Raw genomic sequence first — 24,643 nt, forward strand, 5'->3', positions numbered from 1 at the left:
TTTCTCTTTGTACGCCTTAAAGGTCTAAAGAGTTCTTCATAGGTACTGCTCTCTATGGATTGTGCAAGATCTGTTGGAAGTACTTATAATAGGATAAATAAATTGAGGGCATGCCTTTTCGGTACCCCACTTGCATGGCTGTCTGGCCTGTGGAAGGTTCCACACATGCAAGTCAGGATGGCCGAGTGGTCTAAGGCGCTGCATTCAGGTTGTAGTCTCTTCTTGAGGCGTGGGTTCAAATCCCACTTCTGACAATTGTGTGTTTACTCTACTTTTTTCTTGAGAGAGAAAAAATCAGATCATTTCCCTCACATGGGCTTATATGGTTGTCTACTTGGAAAAGTGCAGTGAGTTTTTTTCTTGCTCTAGCCACTCATGGCCTAAGATGTGTGCTTTTTTTGGTTCACAATATCTTTTCCTCTCTGTTGATGATAAAGCAACATGTGTTCAGGATGGCCGAGTGGTCTAAGGCGCTGCGTTAAGGCCGCAGTCTCACCTGGAGGCGTGGGTTCGAATCCCACTTCTGACAAAACTTTAAGTCCATTTTGTCTCTGAGTTCTTTTAGAATCTCAGCTAAAAATTGGCAGTGCATATAATATCTGAATAAGTAACAAACTTCAGTTTCAACTGCAAATGAATCTGCCCAATTCTGTCTTCAAGCTCGTATAATATTCTTCTAGCACTCGTGGTGTTTTATGTGTTTTTTGGGGGGTTCTTAAAAAGTCCCTTTTATTAATGAAATGGGTTACATTCAGTCTTGTGATATTTTTGGTTTCCAATAAGTAGATTGTTAATTTTATGTAACCTCATTTTCTAATGCTCCATTCAAGGGATGTTTCCACTATGAAATGCAGAGCAAGGGGAAAGAGCACAAGTGATAGAGCGAGTGAGTGAGAAGGGGTGTTGAGGAAGGAGAGAATGAAACAAAGACAGAGTGAGTGAACGGCAGGTAGGCCTAGAAGAGGAGACTAGAAGTGACGGCGACATACTTTTCCCTGCTTTTGACCTCCCACCCATCCCAAACCGACCACAAACGTACCATCTATGCAACGTTGGTATGCAGAAATTCACGCCTCAGCCAGTGAGGGTGAGTCCCAGGCCAGGGGCTAGAGAGCAAAAGACTGCATGTGCTCAGACGTTCCCTGCTAGGGACAGTTGATCTGAAACAAGGTCTGCTCTCTTGTATCCAGCAAGGATCTAGAAATCCTGCATGAATCTGCAAGGCACAATGACAGCATACATTTGCATAATATGCCCCACCTTCTGCCTTCCTACTTCCTGTGCAGTAGTTGTTTGTGTAGAGAGAGAGGTCGCAGGCAAGGTAATTTTGTGAGTAGGATACAGGACCCTAAATAGCTGGTGAGAGGTATGAGGTATTCTAAAAGCATAAAAATTGTACACCTGTGAAATGAAATGCTTTCACATGTGATCTTCTGTGTTTATTGTCCTGTGCATAAAGTTGCACCTTGTGTTTGAAGGTTTAAATTATTTCAGGCTTGCATGGAGGCAGAAATTTCTGAGTGACTTTTATACATTTCTTAAGACTCTGCACTGTCAGGATGGCCGAGTGGTCTAAGGATCTGTGTTTAGGCCGCAGTCTCCTCTGGAGGCGTGGGTTCGAATCCCACTTCTGACATGACTTTTGGAGATATAATCTCCTTTTTCAGGTTAACATCTGATGGAAGTTGCATCTGTTGGTCTTCACCTGGGATGTGATTCCGTCCTCATCTAGTCAAGAGAGCTGGAGTTTCTCATATATTTCGGTTGTATAAAGTCTTGCTGACAAAGTGCAGTCCCTACTATATGAGCATAGGACCCATGTAAGAGCTCATCTGGAAGAGTCATGCTCTTGTATGCCCTGGCCAGACAGGCCATGCAAATATGGAAGAATGCCTAGCATCTGGTAGACAGTTGGACTCCAGCTCACTTACGGCAATTTCCTCAGGGCTGTGATCAGGGGCTGCTTAGATTTGCGTATTCCACCCTATGTTGTGACATTGAAATTCCTTGTTGAATTTGCTTTAGCTAGCCAAGAGGTGGCTGTTGACTCAATTTCAAAGCAGCTTTGGGCCGTTCAAGTGGCTGGTTAATAGCACTTTCTCTTTGTACGCCTTAAAGGTCTAAAGAGTTCTTCATAGGTACTGCTCTCTATGGATTGTTCAAAGATCTGTTGGAAGTACTTATAATAGGATAAATAAATTGAGGGCATGCCTTTTCGGTACCCCACTTGCATGGCTGTCTGGCCTGTGGAAGGTTCCACAAATGCAAGTCAGGATGGCCGAGTGGTCTAAGGTGCTGCGTTCAGGTCGCAGTCTCTTCTCAAGGCGTGGGTTCAAATCCCACTTCTGACAATTGTGTGTTTGCTCTACTTTTTTCTTGAGAGAGAAAAAATCAGATCATTTCCCTCACATGGGCTTATATGGTTGTCTACTTGGAAAAGTGCAGTGAGTTTTTTTCTTGCTCTAGCCACTCATGACCTAAGATGTGTGCTTTTTTTGGTTCACAATATCTTTCCCTCTCTGTAGATGATCAAGCAACATGTGGTCAGGATGGCCGAGTGGTCTAAGGCGCTGTGTTAAGACCGCAGTCTCTCCTGGAGACGTGGGTTCGAATTCCACTTTTGACAAAAGGTTAAGTCCATTTTGTCTCTGAGTTCTTTTAGAATCTCAGCTAAAAATTGGCAGTGCATATAATATCTGAATAAGTAACAAACTTCAGTTTCAACTGCAAATGAATTTGCCCAATTCTGTCTTCAAGCTCGTATAATATTCTTCTAGCACTCGTGGTGCTTTATGTGTTTTTTGGGGGGTGATTAAAAAGTCCCTTTTATTAATGAAATGGGTTACATTCAGTCTTGTGATATTTTTGGTTTCCAATAAGTAGATTGTTAATTTTATGTAACCTCATTTTCTAATGCTCCATTCAAGAGATGTTTCCACTATGAAATGCAGAGCAAGGGGAAAGAGCACAAGTGATAGAGCGAGTGAGTGAGAAGGGGTGTTGAGGAAGGAGAGAATGAAACAAAGACAGAGTGAGTGAACGGCAGGTAGGCCTAGAAGAGGAGACTAGAAGTGAAGGCGACATACTTTTCCCTGCTTTTGACCTCCCACCCATCCCAAACCGACCACAAACGTACCATCTATGCAACGTTGGTATGCAGAAATTCACGCCTCAGCCAGTGAGGGTGAGTCCCAGGCCAGGGGCTAGAGAGCAAAAGACTGCATGTGCTCAGACGTTCCCTGCTAGGGACAGTTGATCTGAAACAAGGTCTGCTCTCTTGTATCCAGCAAGGATCTAGAAATCCTGCATGAATCTGCAAGGCACAATGACAGCATACATTTGCATAATATGCCCCACCTTCTGCCTTCCTACTTCCTGTGCAGTAGTTGTTTGTGTAGAGAGAGAGGTCGCAGGCAAGGTAATTTTGTGAGTAGGATACAGGACCCTAAATAGCTGGTGAGAGGTATGAGGTATTCTAAAAGCATAAAAATTGTACACCTGTGAAATGAAATGCTTTCACATGTGATCTTCTGTGTTTATTGTCCTGTGCATAAAGTTGCACCTTGTGTTTGAAGGTTTAAATTATTTCAGGCTTGCATGGAGGCAGAAATTTCTGAGTGACTTTTATACATTTCTTAAGACTCTGCACTGTCTGGATGGCCAAGTGGTCTAAGGCGCTGTGTTTAGGCCGCAGTCTCCTCTGGAGGCGTGGGTTCGAATCCCACTTCTGACATGACTTTTGGAGATATAATCTCCTTTTTCAGGTTAACATCTGATGGAAGTTGCATCTGTTGGTCTTCACCTGGGATGTGATTCCGTCCTCATCTAGTCAAGAGAGCTGGGGTTTCTCATATATTTCGGTTGTATAAAGTCTTGCTGACAAAGTGCAGTCCTTACTATATGAGCATAGGACCCATGTAAGAGCTCATCTGGAAGAGTCATGCTCTTGTATGCCCTGGCCAGACATGCCATGCAAATATGGAAGAATGCCTAGCATCTGGTAGACAGTTGGACTCCAGCACACTTACGGCAATTTCCTCAGGGCTGTGATCAGGGGCTGCTTAGATTTGCGTATTCCACCCTATGTTGTGACATTGAAATTCCCTGTTGAATTTGCTTTAGCTAGCCAAGAGGTGGCTGTTGACTCAATTTCAAAGCAGCTTTGGGCCGTTCAAGTGGCTGGTTAATAGCACTTTCTCTTTGTACGCCTTAAAGGTCTAAAGAGTTCTTCATAGGTACTGCTCTCTATGGATTGTTCAAAGATCTGTTGGAAGTACTTATAATAGGATAAATAAATTGAGGGCATGCCTTTTCGGTACCCCACTTGCATGGCTGTCTGGCCTGTGGAAGGTTCCACACATGCAAGTCAGGATGACTGAGTGGTCTAAGGCGCTGCGTTCAGGTCGCAGTCTCTTCTCGAGGTGTGGGTTCAAATCCCACTTCTGACAATTGTGTGTTTACTCTACTTTTTTCTTGAGAGAGAAAAAATCAGATCATTTCCCTCACATGGGCTTATATGGTTGTCTACTTGGAAAAGTGCAGTGAGTTTTTTTCTTGCTCTAGCCACTCATGACCTAAAATGTGTGCTTTTTTTGGTTCACAATATCTTTCCCTCTCTGTAGATGATCAAGCAACATGTGGTCAGGATGGCCGAGTGGTCTAAGGCGCTGTGTTAAGGCCGCAGTCTCTCCTGGAGACTTGGGTTCAAATCCCACTTCTGACAAAACTTTAAGTCCATTTTGTCTCTGAGTTCTTTTAGAATCTCAGCTAAAAATTGGCAGTGCATATAATATCTGAATAAATAACAAACTTCAGTTTCAACTGCAAATGAATTTGCCCAATTCTGTCTTCAAGCTCGTATAATATTCTTCTAGCACTCGTGGTGCTTTATGTGTTTTTTGGGGGGTGATTAAAAAGTCCCTTTTATTAATGAAATGGGTTACATTCAGTCTTGTGATATTTTTGGTTTCCAATAAGTAGATTGTTAATTTTATGTAACCTCATTTTCTAATGCTCCATTCAAGAGATGTTTCCACTATGAAATGCAGAGCAAGGGGAAAGAGCACAAGTGATAGAGCGAGTGAGTGAGAAGGGGTGTTGAGGAAGGAGAGAATGAAACAAAGACAGAGTGAGTGAACGGCAGGTAGGCCTAGAAGAGGAGACTAGAAGTGAAGGCGACATACTTTTCCCTGCTTTTGACCTCCCACCCATCCCAAACCGACCACAAACGTACCATCTATGCAACGTTGGTATGCAGAAATTCACGCCTCAGCCAGTGAGGGTGAGTCCCAGGCCAGGGGCTAGAGAGCAAAAGACTGCATGTGCTCAGATGTTCCCTGCTAGGGACAGTTGATCTGAAACAAGGTCTGCTCTCTTGTATCCAGCAAGGATCTAGAAATCCTGCATGAATCTGCAAGGCACAATGACAGCATACATTTGCATAATATGCCCCACCTTCTGCCTTCCTACTTCCTGTGCAGTAGTTGTTTGTGTAGAGAGAGAGGTCGCAGGCAAGGTAATTTTGTGAGTAGGATACAGGACCCTAAATAGCTGGTGAGAGGTATGAGGTATTCTAAAAGCATAAAAATTGTACACCTGTGAAATGAAATGCTTTCACATGTGATCTTCTGTGTTTATTGTCCTGTGCATAAAGTTGCACCTTGTGTTTGAAGGTTTAAATTATATCAGGCTTGCATGGAGGCAGAAATTTCTGAGTGACTTTTATACATTTCTTAAGACTCTGCACTGTCAGGATGGCCGAGTGGTCTAATGTGCTTTGTTTAGGCCGCAGTCTCCTCTGGAGTCGTGGGTTCGAATCCCACATCTGACGTGACTTTTGGAGATATAATCTCCTTTATTAGGTTAACATCTGATGGAAGTTGCATCTGTTGGTCTTCACCTGGGACGTGATTCCGTCCTCATCTAGTCAAGAGAGCAGGGGTTTCTCATATATTTTGGTTGTATAAAGTCTTGCTGACAAAGTGCAGTCCTTACTATATGAGCATAGGACCCATGTAAGAGCTCATCTGGAAGAGTCATGCTCTTGTATGCCCTGGCCAGACAGGCCATGCAAATATGGAAGAATGCCTATCATCTGGTAGACAGTCGGACTTCAGCACACTTACGGCAATTTCCTCAGGGCTGTGATCAGGGGCTGCTTAGATTTGCGTATTCCACCCTATGTTGTGACATTGAAATTCCTTGTTGAATTTGCGTTAGCTAGCCAAGAGGTGGCTGTTGACTCAATTTCAAAGCAGCTTTGGGCCGTTCAAGTGGCTGGTGAATAGCACTTTCTCTTTGTACGCCTTAAAGGTCTAAAGAGTTCTTCATAGGTACTGCTCTCTATGGATTGTTCAAAGATCTGTTGGAAGTACATATAATAGGATAAATAAATTGAGGGCATGCCTTTTCGGTACCCCACTTGCATGGCTGTCTGGCCTGTGGAAGGTTCCACAAACGCAAGTCAGGATGGCCGAGTGGTCTAAGGCGCTGCATTCAGGTCGCAGTCTCTGCTGGAGACGTGGGTTCAAATCCCACTTCTGACATTTGTGTGTTAACTCTACTTTTTTCTTGAGAGAGAAAAAATCAGATCATTTCCCTCACATGGGCTTATATGGTTGTCTACTTGGAAAAGTGCAGTGAGTTTTTTTCTTGCTCTAGCCACTCATGACCTAAGATGTGTGCTTTTTTTGGTTCACAATATCTTTCCCTCTCTGTAGATGATCAAGCAACATGTGGTCAGGATGGCCGAGTGGTCTAAGGCGCTGTGTTAAGGCTGCAGTCTCTCCTGGAGGCGTGGGTTCGAATCCCACTTCTGACAAAACTTTAAGTCCATTTTGTCTCTGAGTTCTTTTAGAATCTCAGCTAAAAATTGGCAGTGCATATAATATCTGAATAAGTAACAAACTTCAGTTTCAACTGCAAATGAATTTGCCCAATTCTGTCTTCAAGCTCGTATAATATTCTTCTAGCACTCGTGGTGTTTTATGTGTTTTTTGGGGGATGCTTAAAAAGTCCCTTTTATTAATGAAATGGGTTACCTTCAGTCTTGTGATATTTTTGGTTTCCAATAAGTAGATTGTTTATTTTATGTATCCTCATTTTCTAATGCTCCATTCAAGAGATGTTTCCACTATGAAATGCAGAGCAAGGGGAAAGAGCACAAGTGATAGAGCGAGTGAGTGAGAAGGGGTGTTGAGGAAGGAGAGAATGAAACAAAGACAGAGTGAGTGAACGGCAGGTAGGCCTAGAAGAGGAAACTAGAAGTGAAGGCGACATACTTTTCCCTGCTTTTGACCTCCCACCCATCCCAAACCGACCACAAACGTACCATCTATGCAACGTTGGTATGCAGAACTTCACGCCTCAGCCAGTGAGGGTGAGTCCCAGACCAGGGGCTAGAGAGCAAAAGACTGCATGTGCTCAGACGTTCCCTGCTAGGGACAGTTGATCTGAAACAAGGTCTGCTCTCTTGTATCCAGCAAGGATCTAGAAATCCTGCATGAATCTGCAAGGCACAATGACAGCATACATTTGGATAATCTGCCCCACCTTCTGCCTTCCTACTTCCTGTGCAGTAGTTGTTTGTGTAGAGAGAGAGGTCGCAGGCAAGGTAATTTTGTGAGTAGGATATAGGACCCTAAATAGCTGGTGAGAGGTATGAGGTATTCTAAAAGCATAGAAATTGTACACCTGTGAAATGAAATGCTTTCACGTGTGATCTTCTGTGTTTATTGTCCTGTGCATAAAGTTGCACCTTGTGTTTGAAGGTTTAAATTATTTCAGGCTTGCATGGAGGCAGAAATTTCTGAGTGACTTTTATACATTTCTTAAGACTCTGCACTGTCAGGATGGCCGAGTGGTCTAAAGCGCTGTGTTTAGGCCGCAGTCTCCTCTGGAGGCGTGGGTTTGAATCCCACTTCTGACATGACTTTTGGAGATATAATCTCCTTTTTCAGGTTAACATCTGATGGAAGTTGCATCTGTTGGTCTTCACCTGGGATGTGATTCCGTCCTCATCTAGTCAAGAGAGCTGGGGTTTCTCATATATTTCGGTTGTATAAAGTCTTGCTGACAAAGTGCAGTCCTTACTATATGAGCATAGGACCCATGTAAGAGCTCATCTGGAAGAGTCATGCTCTTGTATGCCCTGGCCAGACAGGCCATGCAAATATGAAAGAATGCCTAGCATCTGGTAGACAGTTGGACTCCAGCACACTTATGGCAATTTCCTCAGGGCTGTGATCAGGGGCTGCTTAGATTTGCGTATTCCACCCTATGTTGTGACATTGAAATTCCTTGTTGAATTTGCTTTAGCTAGCCAAGAGGTGGCTGTTGACTCAATTTCAAAGCAGCTTTGGGCCATTCAAGTGGCTGGTGAATAGCACTTTCTCTCTGTACGCCTTAAAGGTCTAAAGAGTTCTTCATAGGTACTGCTCTGTATGGATTGTTCAAAGATCTGTTGGAAGTACTTATAATAGGATAAATAAATTGAGGGAATGCCTTTTCGGTACCCCACTTGCATGGCTGTCTGGCCTGTGGAAGGTGCCACAAATGCAAGTCAGGATGGCCGAGTGGTCTAAGGCGCTGTGTTCAGGTCGCAGTCTCTTCTGGAGGCGTGGGTTTGAATCCCACTTCTGACAATTGTGTGTTTACTCTACTTTTTTCTTGAGACAGAAAAAATCAGATCATTTCCCTCACATGGGCTTATATGGTTGTCTACTTGGAAAAGTGCAGTGAGTTTTTTTCTTGCTCTAGCCACTCATGGCCTAAGATGTGTGCTTTTTTTGGTTCACAATATCTTTCCCTCTCTGTAGATGATCAAGCAACATGTGGTCAGGATGGCTGAGTGGTCTAAAGCGCTGCGTTAAGGCCACAGTCTATCCTGGAGGCGTGGGTTCGAATCCCACTTCTGACAAAACTTTAAGTCCATTTTGTCTCTGAGTTCTTTTAGAATCTCAGCTAAAAATTGGCAGTGCATATAATATCTGAATAAGTAACAAACTTCAGTTTCAACTGCAAATTAATTTGCCCAATTCTGTCTTCAAGCTCGTATAATATTCTTCTAGCACTCGTGGTGTTGTATGTGTTTTTTGGGGAGTGCTTAAAAAGTCCCTTTTAATAATGAAATGGGTTACATTCAGTCTTGTGATATTTTTGGTTTCCAATAAGTAGATTGTTAATTTTATGTAACCTCATTTTCTAATGCTCCATTCAAGAGATGTTTCCACTATGAAATGCAGAGCAAGGGGAAAGAGCACAAGTGATAGAGCGAGTGAGTGAGAAGGGGTGTTGAGGAAGGAGAGAATGAAACAAAGACAGAGTGAGTGAACGGCAGGTAGGCCTAGAAGAGGAGACTAGAAGTGAAGGCGACATACTTTTCCCTGCTTTTGACCTCCCACCCATCCCAAACCGACCACAAACGTACCATCTATGCAACGTTGGTATGCAGAAATTCACGCCTCAGCCAGTGAGGGTGAGTCCCAGGCCAGGGGCTAGAGAGCAAAAGACTGCATGTGCTCAGACGTTCCCTGCTAGGGACAGTTGATCTGAAACAAGGTCTGCTCTCTTGTATCCAGCAAGGATCTAGAAATCCTGCATGAATCTGCAAGGCACAATGACAGCATACATTTGCATAATATGCCCCACCTTCTGCCTTCCTACTTCCTGTGCAGTAGTTGTTTGTGTAGAGAGAGAGGTCGCAGGCAAGGTAATTTTGTGAGTAGGATACAGGACCCTAAATAGCTGGTGAGAGGTATGAGGTATTCTAAAAGCATAAAAATTGTACACCTGTGAAATGAAATGCTTTCACATGTGATCTTCTGTGTTTATTGTCCTGTGCATAAAGTTGCACCTTGTGTTTGAAGGTTTAAATTATTTCAGGCTTGCATGGAGGCAGAAATTTCTGAGTGACTTTTATACATTTCTTAAGACTCTGCACTGTCAGGATGGCCGAGTGGTCTAAGGCGCTGTGTTTAGGCCGCAGTCTCCTCTGGAGGCGTGGGTTCAAATCCCACTTCTGACATGACTTTTGGAGATATAATCTCCTTTTTCAGGTTAACATCTGATGGAAGTTGCATCTGTTGGTCTTCACCTGGGATGTGATTCCGTCCTCATCTAGTCAAGAGAGCTGGGGTTTCTCATATATTTCGGTTGTATAAAGTCTTGCTGACAAAGTGCAGTCCTTACTATATGAGCATAGGACCCATGTCAGAGCTCATCTGGAAGAGTCATGCTCTTGTATGCCCTGGCCAGACAGGCCATGCAAATATGGAAGAATGCCTAGCATCTGGTAGACAGTTGGACTCCAGCACACTTATGGCAATTTCCTCAGGGCTGTGATCAGGGGCTGCTTAGATTTGCGTATTCCACCCTATGTTGTGACATTGAAATTCCTTGTTGAATTTGCTTTAGCTAGCCAAGAGGTGGCTGTTGACTCAATTTCAAAGCTGCTTTGGGCCGTTCAAGTGGCTGGTGAATAGCACTTTCTCTCTGTACGCCTTAAAGGTCTAAAGAGTTCTTCATAGGTACTGCTCTCTATGGATTGTTCAAAGATCTGTTGGAAGTACTTATAATAGGATAAATAAATTGAGGGCATGCCTTTTCGGTACCCCACTTGCATGGCTGTCTGGCCTGTGGAAGGTTCCACACATGCAAGTCAGGATGGCCGAGTGGTCTAAGGCGCTGCATTCAGGTTGTAGTCTCTTCTTGAGGCGTGGGTTCAAATCCCACTTCTGACAATTGTGTGTTTACTCTACTTTTTTCTTGAGACAGAAAAAATCAGATCATTTCCCTCACATGGGCTTATATGGTTGTCTACTTGGAAAAGTGCAGTGAGTTTTTTTCTTGCTCTAGCCACTCATGGCCTAAGATGTGTGCTTTTTTTGGTTCACAATATCTTTTCCTCTCTGTTGATGATAAAGCAACATGTGTTCAGGATGGCCGAGTGGTCTAAGGCGCTGCGTTAAGGCCGCAGTCTCTCCTGGAGGCGTGGGTTCGAATCCCACTTCTGACAAAACTTTAAGTCCATTTTGTCTCTGAGTTCTTTTAGAATCTCAGCTAAAAATTGGCAGTGCATATAATATCTGAATAAGTAACAAACTTCAGTTTCAACTGCAAATTAATTTGCCCAATTCTGTCTTCAAGCTCGTATAATATTCTTCTAGCACTCGTGGTGTTGTATGTGTTTTTTGGGGAGTGCTTAAAAAGTCCCTTTTAATAATGAAATGGGTTACATTCAGTCTTGTGATATTTTTGGTTTCCAATAAGTAGATTGTTAATTTTATGTAACCTCATTTTCTAATGCTCCATTCAAGAGATGTTTCCACTATGAAATGCAGAGCAAGGGGAAAGAGCACAAGTGATAGAGCGAGTGAGTGAGAAGGGGTGTTGAGGAAGGAGAGAATGAAACAAAGACAGAGTGAGTGAACGGCAGGTAGGCCTAGAAGAGGAGACTAGAAGTGAAGGCGACATACTTTTCCCTGCTTTTGACCTCCCACCCATCCCAAACCGACCACAAACGTACCATCTATGCAACGTTGGTATGCAGAAATTCACGCCTCAGCCAGTGAGGGTGAGTCCCAGGCCAGGGGCTAGAGAGCAAAAGACTGCATGTGCTCAGACGTTCCCTGCTAGGGACAGTTGATCTGAAACAAGGTCTGCTCTCTTGTATCCAGCAAGGATCTAGAAATCCTGCATGAATCTGCAAGGCACAATGACAGCATACATTTGCATAATATGCCCCACCTTCTGCCTTCCTACTTCCTGTGCAGTAGTTGTTTGTGTAGAGAGAGAGGTCGCAGGCAAGGTAATTTTGTGAGTAGGATACAGGACCCTAAATAGCTGGTGAGAGGTATGAGGTATTCTAAAAGCATAAAAATTGTACACCTGTGAAATGAAATGCTTTCACATGTGATCTTCTGTGTTTATTGTCCTGTGCATAAAGTTGCACCTTGTGTTTGAAGGTTTAAATTATTTCAGGCTTGCATGGAGGCAGAAATTTCTGAGTGACTTTTATACATTTCTTAAGACTCTGCACTGTCAGGATGGCCGAGTGGTCTAAGGCGCTGTGTTTAGGCTGCAGTTTCTTCTGGAGGCGTGGGTTCAAATCCCACTTCTGACATGACTTTTGGAGATATAATCTCCTTTTTCAGGTTAACATCTGATGGAAGTTGCATCTGTTGGTCTTCACCTGGGATGTGATTCCGTCCTCATCTAGTCAAGAGAGCTGGGGTTTCTCATATATTTCGGTTGTATAAAGTCTTGCTGACAAAGTGCAGTCCTTACTATGTGAGCATAGGACCCATGTAAGAGCTCATCTGGAAGAGTCATGCTCTTGTATGCCCTGGCCAGACAGGCCATGCAAATATGGAAGAATGCCTAGCATCTGGTAGACAGTTGGACTCCAGCACACTTACGGCAATTTCCTCAGGGCTGTGATCAGGGGCTGCTTAGATTTGCGTATTCCACCCTATGTTGTGACATTGAAATTCCTTGTTGAATTTGCTTTAGCTAGCCAAGAGGTGGCTGTTGACTCAATTTCAAAGCAGCTTTGGGCCGTTCAAGTGGCTGGTGAATAGCACTTTCTCTTTGTACGCCTTAAAGGTCTAAAGAGTTCTTCATAGGTACTGCTCTCTATGGATTGTTCAAAGATCTGTTGGAAGTACTTATAATAGGATAAATAAATTGAGGGCATGCCTTTTCGGTACCCCACTTGCATGGCTGTCTGGCCTGTGGAAGGTTCCACAAATGCAAGACAGGATGGCCGAGTTGTCTAAGGCGCTGCGTTCAGGTTATAGTCTCTTCTGGAGGTGTGGGTTCAAATCTCACTTCTGACAATTATGTGTTTACTCTACTTTTTTCTTGAGAGAGAAAAAATCAGATAATTTCCCTCACATGGGCTTATATGGTTGTCTACTTGGAAAAGTGCAGTGAGTTTTTTTCTTGCTCTAGCCACTCATGACCTAAGATGTGTGCTTTTTTTGGTTCACAATATCTTTCCCTCTCTGCAGATGATCAAGCAACATGTGGTCAGGATGGCCGAGTGGTCTAAGGTGCTGTGTTAAGGCCACAGTCTCTCCTGGAGACGTGGGTTCGAATCCCACTTCTGACAAAACTTTAAGTCCATTTTGTCTCTGAGTTCTTTTAGAATCTCAGCTAAAAATTGGCAGTGCATATAATATCTAAATAAGTAACAAACTTCAGTTTCAACTGCAAATGAATTTGCCCAATTCTGTCTTCAAGCTCGTATAATATTCTTCTAGCACTCGTGGTGCTTTATGTGTTTTTTGGGGGGGTGATTAAAAAGTCCCTTTTATTAATGAAATGGGTTACATTCAGTCTTGTGATATTTTTGGTTTCCAATAAGTAGATTGTTAATTTTATGTAACCTCATTTTCTAATGCTCCATTCAAGAGATGTTTCCACTATGAAATGCAGAGCAAGGGGAAAGAGCACAAGTGATAGAGCGAGTGAGTGAGAAGGGGTGTTGAGGAAGGAGAGAATGAAACAAAGACAGAGTGAGTGAACGGCAGGTAGGCCTAGAAGAGGAGACTAGCAGTGAAGGCGACATACTTTTCCCTGCTTTTGACCTTCCACCCATCCCAAACCAACCACAAACGTACCATCTATGCAACGTTGGTATCGCAGAAATTCCCGCCTCAGCCAGTGAGGGTGAGTCCCAGGCCAGGGGCTAGAGAGCAAAAGGCTGCATGTGCTCAGACGTTCCCTGCTAGGGACAGTTGATCTGAAACAAGGTCTGCTCTCTTGTATCCAGCAAGGATCTAGAAATCCTGCATGAATCTGCAAGGCACATTGACAGCATACATTTGCATAATATGCCCCACCTTCTGCCTTCCTACTTCCTGTGCAGTAGTTGTTTGTGTAGAGAGAGAGGTCGCAGGCAAGGTAATTTTGTGAGTAGGATACAGGACCCTAAATAGCTGGTGAGAGGTATGAGGTATTCTAAAAGCATAAAAATTGTACACCTGTGAAATGAAATGCTTTCACATGTGATCTTCTGTGTTTATTGTCCTGTGCATAAAGTTGCACCTTTTGTTTGAAGGTTTAAATTATTTCAGGCTTGCATGGAGGCAGAAATTTCTGAGTGACTTTTATACATTTCTTAAGACTCTGCACTGTCAGGATGGCCGAGTGGTCTAAGGCGCTGTGTTTAGGCTGCAGTTTCTTCTGGAGGCGTGGGTTCAAATCCCACTTCTGACATGACTTTTGGAGATATAATCTCCTTTTTCAGGTTAACATCTGATGGAAGTTGCATCTGTTGGTCTTCACCTGGGATGTGATTCCGTCCTCATCTAGTCAAGAGAGCTGGGGTTTCTCATATATTTCGATTGTATAAAGTCTTGCTGACAAAGTGCAGTCCTTACTATGTGAGCATAGGACCCATGTAAGAGCTCATCTGGAAGAGTCATGCTCTTGTATGCCCTGGCCAGACAGGCCATGCAAATATGGAAGAATGCCTAGCATCTGGTAGACAGTTGGACTCCAGCACACTTACGGCAATTTCCTCAGGGCTGTGATCAGGGGCTGCTTAGATTTGCGTATTCCACCCTATGTTGTGACATTGAAATTCCTTGTTGAATTTGCTTTAGCTAGGCAAGAGGTGGCTGTTGACTCAATTTCAAAGCAGCTTTGGGCCGTTCAAGTGGCTGGTGAATAGCACTTTCTCTTTGTACGCCTTAAAGGTCTAAAGAGTTCTTCATAGGTACTTCTCTCTATGGATTGTTCAAAGATCTGTTGGAAGTACTTATAATAGGATAAATAAATTGAGGGCATGCCTTTTCGGTACCCCACTTGCATGGCTGTCTGGCCTGTGGAAGGTTCCACAAAGGCAAGACAGGATGGCCGAGTTGTCTAAGGCGCTGCGTTTAGGTTATAGTCTCTTCTGGAGGTGTGGGTTCAAAACTCACTTCTGACAATTGTGTGTTTACTCTACTTTTTTCTTGAGAGAGAAAAAATCAGATAATTTCCCTCACATGGGCTTATATGGTTGTCTACTTGGAAAAGTGCAGTGAGTTTTTTTCTTGCTCTAGCCACTCATGGCCTAAGATGTGTGCTTTTTTGGTTCACAATATCTTTCCCTCTCTGTTGATGATCAAGCAACATGTGCTCAGGATGCCCGAGTGGTCTAAGGCGCTGCGTTAAGACCGCAGTCTCTCCTGGAGGCGTGGGTTCGAATCCCACTTCTGACAAACCTTTAAGTCCATTTTGTCTTTGAGTTCTTTTAGAATCTCAGCTAAAAATTGGCAGTGCTTATAATATCTGAATAAATAACAAACTTCAGTTTCAACTGCAAATTAATTTGCCCAATTCTGTCTTCAAGCTCGTATAATATTCTTCTAGCCCTCGTGGTGTTGTATGTGTTTTTTGGGGAGTGCTTAAAAAGTCCCTTTTATTAATGAGATGGGTTACATTCAGTCTTGTGATATTTTTGGTTTCCAATAAGTAGATTGTTAATTTTATGTAACCTCATTTTCTAATGCTCCATTCAAGAGATGTTTCCACTATGAAATGCAGAGCAACGGGAAAGAGCAAGTGAGTTAGAAGGGGTGTTGAGGAAGGAGAGAATGAAACAAAGACAGAGTGAGTGAACGGCAGGTAGGCCTAGAAGAGGAGACTAGAAGTGAAGGCGACATACTTTTCCCTGCTTTTGACCTTCCACCCATCCCAAACCGACCACAAACGTACCATCTATGCAACGTTGGTATGCAGAAATTCACGCCTCAGCCAGTGAGGGTGAGTCCTAGGCCAGGGGCTAGAGAGCAAAAGACTGCATGTGCTCAGACGTTCCCTGCTAGGGACAGTTGATCTGAAACAAGGTCTGCTCTCTTGTATCCAGCAAGGATCTAGAAATCCTGCATGAATCTGCAAGGCACATTAACAGCATACATTTGCATAATATGCCCCACCTTCTGCCTTCCTACTTCCTGTGCAGTAGTTGTTTATGTAGAGAGAGAGGTCGCAGGCAAGGTAATTTTGTGAGTAGGATACAGGACCCTAAATAGCTGGTGAGAGGTATGAGGTATTCTAAAAGCATAAAAATTGTACACCTGTGAAATGAAATGCTTTCACATGTGATCTTCTGTGTTTATTGTCCTGTGCATAAAGTTGCACCTTGTGTTTGAAGGTTTAAATTATTTCAGGCTTGCATGGAGGCAGAAATTTCTGAGTGACTTTTATACATTTCTTAAGACTCTGCACTGTCAGGATGGCCGAGTGGTCTAAGGTGCTGTGTTTAGGCTGCAGTCTCCTCTGGAGGCGTGGGTTCAAATCCCACTTCTGACATGACTTTTGGAGATATAATCTCCTTTTTCAGGTTAACATCTGATGGAAGTTGCATCTGTTGGTCTTCACCTGGGATGTGATTCCGTCCTCATCTAGTCAAGAGAGCTGGGGTTTCTCATATATTTCGGTTGTATAAAGTCTTGCTGACAAAGTGCAGTCCTTACTATGTGAGCATAGGACCCATGTAAGAGCTCATCTGGAAGAGTCATGCTCTTGTATGCCCTGGCCAGACAGGCCATGCAAATATGGAAGAATGCCTAGCATCTGGTAGACAGTTGGACTCCAGCACACTTACGGCAATTTCCTCAGGGCTGTGATCAGGGGCTGCTTAGATTTGCGTATTCCACCCTATGTTGTGACATTGAAATTCCTTGGTGAATTTGCTTTAGCTAGCCAAGAGGTGGCTGTTGACTCAATTTCAAAGCAGCTTTGGGCCGTTCAAGTGGCTGGTGAATAGCACTTTCTCTTTGTACGCCTTAAAGGTCTAAAGAGTTCTTCATAGGTACTGCTCTCTATGGATTGTTCAAAGATCTGTTGGAAGTAGTTATAATAGGATAAATAAATTGAGGGCATGCCTTTTCGGTACCCCACTTGCATGGCTGTCTGGCCTGTGGAAGGTTCCACACATGCAAGTCAGGATGGCCGAGTGGTCTAAGGCGCTGCATTCAGGTTGTAGTCTCTTCTTGAGGCGTGGGTTCAAATCCCACTTCTGACAATTGTGTGTTTACTCTACTTTTTTCTTGAGACAGAAAAAATCAGATCATTTCCCTCACATGGGCTTATATGGTTGTCTACTTGGAAAAGTGCAGTGAGTTTTTTTCTTGCTCTAGCCACTCATGGCCTAAGATGTGTGCTTTTTTTGGTTCACAATATCTTTTCCTCTCTGTTGATGATAAAGCAACATGTGTTCAGGATGGCCGAGTGGTCTAAGGCGCTGCGTTAAGGCCGCAGTCTCTCCTGGAGGCGTGGGTTCGAATCCCACTTCTGACAAAACTTTAAGTCCATTTTGTCTCTGAGTTCTTTTAGAATCTCAGCTAAAAATTGGCAGTGCATATAATATCTGAATAAGTAACAAACTTCAGTTTCAACTGCAAATGAATCTGCCCAATTCTGTCTTCAAGCTCGTATAATATTCTTCTAGCACTCGTGGTGTTTTATGTGTTTTTTGGGGGGTGCTTAAAAAGTCCCTTTTATTAATGAAATGGGTTACATTCAGTCTTGTGATATTTTTGGTTTCCAATAAGTAGATTGTTAATTTTATGTAACCTCATTTTCTAATGCTCCATTCAAGGGATGTTTCCACTATGAAATGCAGAGCAAGGGGAAAGAGCACAAGTGATAGAGCGAGTGAGTGAGAAGGGGTGTTGAGGAAGGAGAGAATGAAACAAAGACAGAGTGAGTGAACGGCAGGTAGGCCTAGAAGAGGAGACTAGAAGTGACGGCGACATACTTTTCCCTGCTTTTGACCTCCCACCCATCCCAAACCGACCACAAACGTACCATCTATGCAACGTTGGTATGCAGAAATTCACGCCTCAGCCAGTGAGGGTGAGTCCCAGGCCAGGGGCTAGAGAGCAAAAGACTGCATGTGCTCAGACGTTCCCTGCTAGGGACAGTTGATCTGAAACAAGGTCTGCTCTCTTGTATCCAGCAAGGATCTAGAAATCCTGCATGAATCTGCAAGGCACAATGACAGCATACATTTGCATAATATGCCCCACCTTCTGCCTTCCTACTTCCTGTGCAGTAGTTGTTTGTGTAGAGAGAGAGGTCGCAGGCAAGGTAATTTTGTGAGTAGGATACAGGACCCTAAATAGCTGGTGAGAGGTATGAGGTATTCTAAAAGCATAAAAATTGTACACCTGTGAAATGAAATGCTTTCACATGTGATCTTCTGTGTTTATTGTCCTGTGCATAAAGTTGCACCTTGTGTTTGAAGGTTTAAATTATTTCAGGCTTGCATGGAGGCAGAAATTTCTGAGTGACTTTTATACATTTCTTAAGACTCTGCACTGTCAGGATGGCCGAGTGGTCTAAGGATCTGTGTTTAGGCCGCAGTCTCCTCTGGAGGCGTGGGTTCGAATCCCACTTCTGACATGACTTTTGGAGATATAATCTCCTTTTTCAGGTTAACATCTGATGGAAGTTGCATCTGTTGGTCTTCACCTGGGATGTGATTCCGTCCTCATCTAGTCAAGAGAGCTGGAGTTTCTCATATATTTCGGTTGTATAAAGTCTTGCTGACAAAGTGCAGTCCCTACTATATGAGCATAGGACCCATGTAAGAGCTCATCTGGAAGAGTCATGCTCTTGTATGCCCTGGCCAGACAGGCCATGCAAATATGGAAGAATGCCTAGCATCTGGTAGACAGTTGGACTCCAGCTCACTTACGGCAATTTCCTCAGGGCTGTGATCAGGGGCTGCTTAGATTTGCGTATTCCACCCTATGTTGTGACATTGAAATTCCTTGTTGAATTTGCTTTAGCTAGCCAAGAGGTGGCTGTTGACTCAATTTCAAAGCAGCTTTGGGCCGTTCAAGTGGCTGGTTAATAGCACTTTCTCTTTGTACGCCTTAAAGGTCTAAAGAGTTCTTCATAGGTACTGCTCTCTATGGATTGTTCAAAGATCTGTTGGAAGTACTTATAATAGGATAAATAAATTGAGGGCATGCCTTTTCGGTACCCCACTTGCAAGGCTGTCTGGCCTGTGGAAGGTTCCACAAATGCAAGTCAGGATGGCCGAGTGGTCTAAGGCGCTGCGTTCAGGACGCAGTCTCTTCTCGAGGCGTGGGTTCAAATCCCACTTCTGACAATTGTGTGTTTCCTCTACTTTTTTCTTGAGAGAGAAAAAATCAGATCATTTCCCTCACATGGGCTTATATGGTTGTCTACTTGGAAAAGTGCAGTGAGTTTTTTTCTTGCTCTAGCCACTCATGACCTAAGATGTGTGCTTTTTTTGGTTCACAATATCTTTCCCTCTCTGTAGATGATCAAGCAACATGTGGTCAGGATGGCCGAGTGGTCTAAGGTGCTGTGTTAAGGCCACAGTCTCTCCTGGAGACGTGGGTTCGAATCCCACTTCTGACAAAACTTTAAGTCCATTTTGTCTCTGAGTTCTTTTAGAATCTCAGCTAAAAATTGGCAGTGCATATAATATCTAAATAAGTAACAAACTTCAGTTTCAACTGCAAATGAATTTGCCCAATTCTGTCTTCAAGCTCGTATAATATTCTTCTAGCACTCGTGGTGCTTTATGTGTTTTTTGGGGGGGTGATTAAAAAGTCCCTTTTATTAATGAAATGGGTTACATTCAGTCTTGTGATATTTTTGGTTTCCAATAAGTAGATTGTTAATTTTATGTAACCTCATTTTCTAATGCTCCATTCAAGGGATGTTTCCACTATGAAATGCAGAGCAAGGGGAAAGAGCACAAGTGATAGAGCGAGTGAGTGAGAAGGGGTGTTGAGGAAGGAGAGAATGAAACAAAGACAGAGTGAGTGAACGGCAGGTAGGCCTAGAAGAGGAGACTAGAAGTGACGGCGACATACTTTTCCCTGCTTTTGACCTCCCACCCATCCCAAACCGACCACAAACGTACCATCTATGCAACGTTGGTATGCAGAAATTCACGCCTCAGCCAGTGAGGGTGAGTCCCAGGCCAGGGGCTAGAGAGCAAAAGACTGCATGTGCTCAGACGTTCCCTGCTAGGGACAGTTGATCTGAAACAAGGTCTGCTCTCTTGTATCCAGCAAGGATCTAGAAATCCTGCATGAATCTGCAAGGCACAATGACAGCATACATTTGCATAATATGCCCCACCTTCTGCCTTCCTACTTCCTGTGCAGTAGTTGTTTGTGTAGAGAGAGAGGTCGCAGGCAAGGTAATTTTGTGAGTAGGATACAGGACCCTAAATAGCTGGTGAGAGGTATGAGGTATTCTAAAAGCATAAAAATTGTACACCTGTGAAATGAAATGCTTTCACATGTGATCTTCTGTGTTTATTGTCCTGTGCATAAAGTTGCACCTTGTGTTTGAAGGTTTAAATTATTTCAGGCTTGCATGGAGGCAGAAATTTCTGAGTGACTTTTATACATTTCTTAAGACTCTGCACTGTCAGGATGGCCGAGTGGTCTAAGGATCTGTGTTTAGGCCGCAGTCTCCTCTGGAGGCGTGGGTTCGAATCCCACTTCTGACATGACTTTTGGAGATATAATCTCCTTTTTCAGGTTAACATCTGATGGAAGTTGCATCTGTTGGTCTTCACCTGGGATGTGATTCCGTCCTCATCTAGTCAAGAGAGCTGGAGTTTCTCATATATTTCGGTTGTATAAAGTCTTGCTGACAAAGTGCAGTCCCTACTATATGAGCATAGGACCCATGTAAGAGCTCATCTGGAAGAGTCATGCTCTTGTATGCCCTGGCCAGACAGGCCATGCAAATATGGAAGAATGCCTAGCATCTGGTAGACAGTTGGACTCCAGCTCACTTACGGCAATTTCCTCAGGGCTGTGATCAGGGGCTGCTTAGATTTGCGTATTCCACCCTATGTTGTGACATTGAAATTCCTTGTTGAATTTGCTTTAGCTAGCCAAGAGGTGGCTGTTGACTCAATTTCAAAGCAGCTTTGGGGCGGTTCAAGTGGCTGGTTAATAGCACTTTCTCTTTGTACGCCTTAAAGGTCTAAAGAGTTCTTCATAGGTACTGCTCTCTATGGATTGTTCAAAGATCTGTTGGAAGTACTTATAATAGGATAAATAAATTGAGGGCATGCCTTTTCGGTACCCCACTTGCATGGCTGTCTGGCCTGTGGAAGGTTCCACAAATGCAAGTCAGGATGGCCGAGTGGTCTAAGGCGCTGCGTTCAGGACGCAGTCTCTTCTCGAGGCGTGGGTTCAAATCCCACTTCTGACAATTGTGTGTTTCCTCTACTTTTTTCTTGAGAGAGAAAAAATCAGATCATTTCCCTCACATGGGCTTATATGGTTGTCTACTTGGAAAAGTGCAGTGAGTTTTTTTCTTGCTCTAGCCACTCATGACCTAAGATGTGTGCTTTTTTTGGTTCACAATATCTTTCCCTCTCTGTAGATGATCAAGCAACATGTGGTCAGGATGGCCGAGTGGTCTAAGGTGCTGTGTTAAGGCCACAGTCTCTCCTGGAGACGTGGGTTCGAATCCCACTTCTGACAAAACTTTAAGTCCATTTTGTCTCTGAGTTCTTTTAGAATCTCAGCTAAAAATTGGCAGTGCATATAATATCTAAATAAGTAACAAACTTCAGTTTCAACTGCAAATGAATTTGCCCAATTCTGTCTTCAAGCTCGTATAATATTCTTCTAGCACTCGTGGTGCTTTATGTGTTTTTTGGGGGGGTGATTAAAAAGTCCCTTTTATTAATGAAATGGGTTACATTCAGTCTTGTGATATTTTTGGTTTCCAATAAGTAGATTGTTAATTTTATGTAACCTCATTTTCTAATGCTCCATTCAAGGGATGTTTCCACTATGAAATGCAGAGCAAGGGGAAAGAGCACAAGTGATAGAGCGAGTGAGTGAGAAGGGGTGTTGAGGAAGGAGAGAATGAAACAAAGACAGAGTGAGTGAACGGCAGGTAGGCCTAGAAGAGGAGACTAGAAGTGACGGCGACATACTTTTCCCTGCTTTTGACCTCCCACCCATCCCAAACCGACCACAAACGTACCATCTATGCAACGTTGGTATGCAGAAATTCACGCCTCAGCCAGTGAGGGTGAGTCCCAGGCCAGGGGCTAGAGAGCAAAAGACTGCATGTGCTCAGACGTTCCCTGCTAGGGACAGTTGATCTGAAACAAGGTCTGCTCTCTTGTATCCAGCAAGGATCTAGAAATCCTGCATGAATCTGCAAGGCACAATGACAGCATACATTTGCATAATATGCCCCACCTTCTGCCTTCCTACTTCCTGTGCAGTAGTTGTTTGTGTAGAGAGAGAGGTCGCAGGCAAGGTAATTTTGTGAGTAGGATACAGGACCCTAAATAGCTGGTGAGAGGTATGAGGTATTCTAAAAGCATAAAAATTGTACACCTGTGAAATGAAATGCTTTCACATGTGATCTTCTGTGTTTATTGTCCTGTGCATAAAGTTGCACCTTGTGTTGGAAGGTTTAAATTATTTCAGGCTTGCATGGAGGCAGAAATTTCTGAGTGACTTTTATACATTTCTTAAGACTCTGCACTGTCAGGATGGCCGAGTGGTCTAAGGATCTGTGTTTAGGCCGCAGTCTCCTCTGGAGGCGTGGGTTCGAATCCCACTTCTGACATGACTTTTGGAGATATAATCTCCTTTTTCAGGTTAACATCTGATGGAAGTTGCATCTGTTGGTCTTCACCTGGGATGTGATTCCGTCCTCATCTAGTCAAGAGAGCTGGAGTTTCTCATATATTTCGGTTGTATAAAGTCTTGCTGACAAAGTGCAGTCCCTACTATATGAGCATAGGACCCATGTAAGAGCTCATCTGGAAGAGTCATGCTCTTGTATGCCCTGGCCAGACAGGCCATGCAAATATGGAAGAATGCCTAGCATCTGGTAGACAGTTGGACTCCAGCTCACTTACGGCAATTTCCTCAGGGCTGTGATCAGGGGCTGCTTAGATTTGCGTATTCCACCCTATGTTGTGACATTGAAATTCCTTGTTGAATTTGCTTTAGCTAGCCAAGAGGTGGCTGTTGACTCAATTTCAAAGCAGCTTTGGGCCGTTCAAGTGGCTGGTTAATAGCACTTTCTCTTTGTACGCCTTAAAGGTCTAAAGAGTTCTTCATAGGTACTGCTCTCTATGGATTGTTCAAAGATCTGTTGGAAGTACTTATAATAGGATAAATAAATTGAGGGCATGCCTTTTCGGTACCCCACTTGCATGGCTGTCTGGCCTGTGGAAGGTTCCACAAATGCAAGTCAGGATGGCCGAGTGGTCTAAGGCGCTGCGTTCAGGACGCAGTCTCTTCTCGAGGCGTGGATTCAAATCCCACTTCTGACAATTGTGTGTTTCCTCTACTTTTTTCTTGAGAGAGAAAAAATCAGATCATTTCCCTCACATGGGCTTATATGGTTGTCTACTTGGAAAAGTGCAGTGAGTTTTTTTCTTGCTCTAGCCACTCATGACCTAAGATGTGTGCTTTTTTTGGTTCACAATATCTTTCCCTCTCTGTAGATGATCAAGCAACATGTGGTCAGGATGGCCGAGTGGTCTAAGGTGCTGTGTTAAGGCCACAGTCTCTCCTGGAGACGTGGGTTCGAATCCCACTTCTGACAAAACTTTAAGTCCATTTTGTCTCTGAGTTCTTTTAGAATCTCAGCTAAAAATTGGCAGTGCATATAATATCTAAATAAGTAACAAACTTCAGTTTCAACTGCAAATGAATTTGCCCAATTCTGTCTTCAAGCTCGTATAATATTCTTCTAGCACTCGTGGTGCTTTATGTGTTTTTTGGGGGGGTGATTAAAAAGTCCCTTTTATTAATGAAATGGGTTACATTCAGTCTTGTGATATTTTTGGTTTCCAATAAGTAGATTGTTAATTTTATGTAACCTCATTTTCTAATGCTCCATTCAAGAGATGTTTCCACTATGAAATGCAGAGCAAGGGGAAAGAGCACAAGTGATAGAGCGAGTGAGTGAGAAGGGGTGTTGAGGAAGGAGAGAATGAAACAAAGACAGAGTGAGTGAACGGCAGGTAGGCCTAGAAGAGGAGACTAGAAGTGAAGGCGACATACTTTTCCCTGCTTTTGACCTCCCACCCATCCCAAACCGACCACAAACGTACCATCTATGCAACGTTGGTATGCAGAAATTCACGCCTCAGCCAGTGAGGGTGAGTCCCAGGCCAGGGGCTAGAGAGCAAAAGACTGCATGTGCTCAGACGTTCCCTGCTAGGGACAGTTGATCTGAAACAAGGTCTGCTCTCTTGTATCCAGCAAGGATCTAGAAATCCTGCATGAATCTGCAAGGCACATTGACAGCATACATTTGCATAATATGCCCCACCTTCTGCCTTCCTACTTCCTGTGCAGTAGTTGTTTGTGTAGAGAGAGAGGTCGCAGGCAAGGTAATTTTGTGAGTAGGATACAGGACCCTAAATAGCTGGTGAGAGGTATGAGGTATTCTAAAAGCATAAAAATTGTACACCTGTGAAATGAAATGCTTTCACATGTGATCTTCTGTGTTTATTGTCCTGTGCATAAAGTTGCACCTTGTGTTTGAAGGTTTAAATTATTTCAGGCTTGCATGGAGGCAGAAATTTCTGAGTGACTTTTATACATTTCTTAAGACTCTGCACTGTCAGGATGGCCGAGTGGTCTAAGGCGCTGTG

The 24,643-nt window shown here is 43.5% G+C and overlaps 10 non-coding genes across 10 annotated transcripts; all 10 read left to right on the top strand.

The window, feature by feature from the left end:
* The first annotated feature begins 171 nt into the window (after window positions 1-171).
* Window positions 172-254, top strand: TRNAL-CAG (transfer RNA leucine (anticodon CAG)). The gene has a single exon. It is a non-coding gene; the product is annotated as a tRNA-Leu (tRNA).
* A 6,483-nt stretch (window positions 255-6,737) lies between these two features.
* TRNAL-AAG (transfer RNA leucine (anticodon AAG)) lies at window positions 6,738-6,820 on the top strand. The gene has a single exon. It is a non-coding gene; the product is annotated as a tRNA-Leu (tRNA).
* Window positions 6,821-8,559: 1,739 nt separating this feature from the next.
* Window positions 8,560-8,642, top strand: TRNAL-CAG (transfer RNA leucine (anticodon CAG)). The gene has a single exon. It is a non-coding gene; the product is annotated as a tRNA-Leu (tRNA).
* A 1,299-nt stretch (window positions 8,643-9,941) lies between these two features.
* On the top strand, window positions 9,942-10,024 carry TRNAL-UAG (transfer RNA leucine (anticodon UAG)). The gene has a single exon. It is a non-coding gene; the product is annotated as a tRNA-Leu (tRNA).
* Window positions 10,025-10,656: 632 nt separating this feature from the next.
* TRNAL-CAG (transfer RNA leucine (anticodon CAG)) lies at window positions 10,657-10,739 on the top strand. The gene has a single exon. It is a non-coding gene; the product is annotated as a tRNA-Leu (tRNA).
* Window positions 10,740-10,930: 191 nt separating this feature from the next.
* On the top strand, window positions 10,931-11,014 carry TRNAL-AAG (transfer RNA leucine (anticodon AAG)). Its single transcript has one exon. It is a non-coding gene; the product is annotated as a tRNA-Leu (tRNA).
* A 5,920-nt stretch (window positions 11,015-16,934) lies between these two features.
* TRNAL-CAG (transfer RNA leucine (anticodon CAG)) lies at window positions 16,935-17,017 on the top strand. The gene has a single exon. It is a non-coding gene; the product is annotated as a tRNA-Leu (tRNA).
* A 191-nt stretch (window positions 17,018-17,208) lies between these two features.
* Window positions 17,209-17,292, top strand: TRNAL-AAG (transfer RNA leucine (anticodon AAG)). Its single transcript has one exon. It is a non-coding gene; the product is annotated as a tRNA-Leu (tRNA).
* A 1,739-nt stretch (window positions 17,293-19,031) lies between these two features.
* TRNAL-CAG (transfer RNA leucine (anticodon CAG)) lies at window positions 19,032-19,114 on the top strand. Its single transcript has one exon. It is a non-coding gene; the product is annotated as a tRNA-Leu (tRNA).
* Window positions 19,115-21,130: 2,016 nt separating this feature from the next.
* On the top strand, window positions 21,131-21,213 carry TRNAL-CAG (transfer RNA leucine (anticodon CAG)). Its single transcript has one exon. It is a non-coding gene; the product is annotated as a tRNA-Leu (tRNA).
* Window positions 21,214-24,643: the final 3,430 nt, after the last annotated feature.

Source organism: Lissotriton vulgaris, chromosome 8, assembly GCF_964263255.1.
Source record: "Lissotriton vulgaris chromosome 8, aLisVul1.2, whole genome shotgun sequence".
Taxonomy (NCBI): domain Eukaryota; kingdom Metazoa; phylum Chordata; class Amphibia; order Caudata; family Salamandridae; genus Lissotriton; species Lissotriton vulgaris.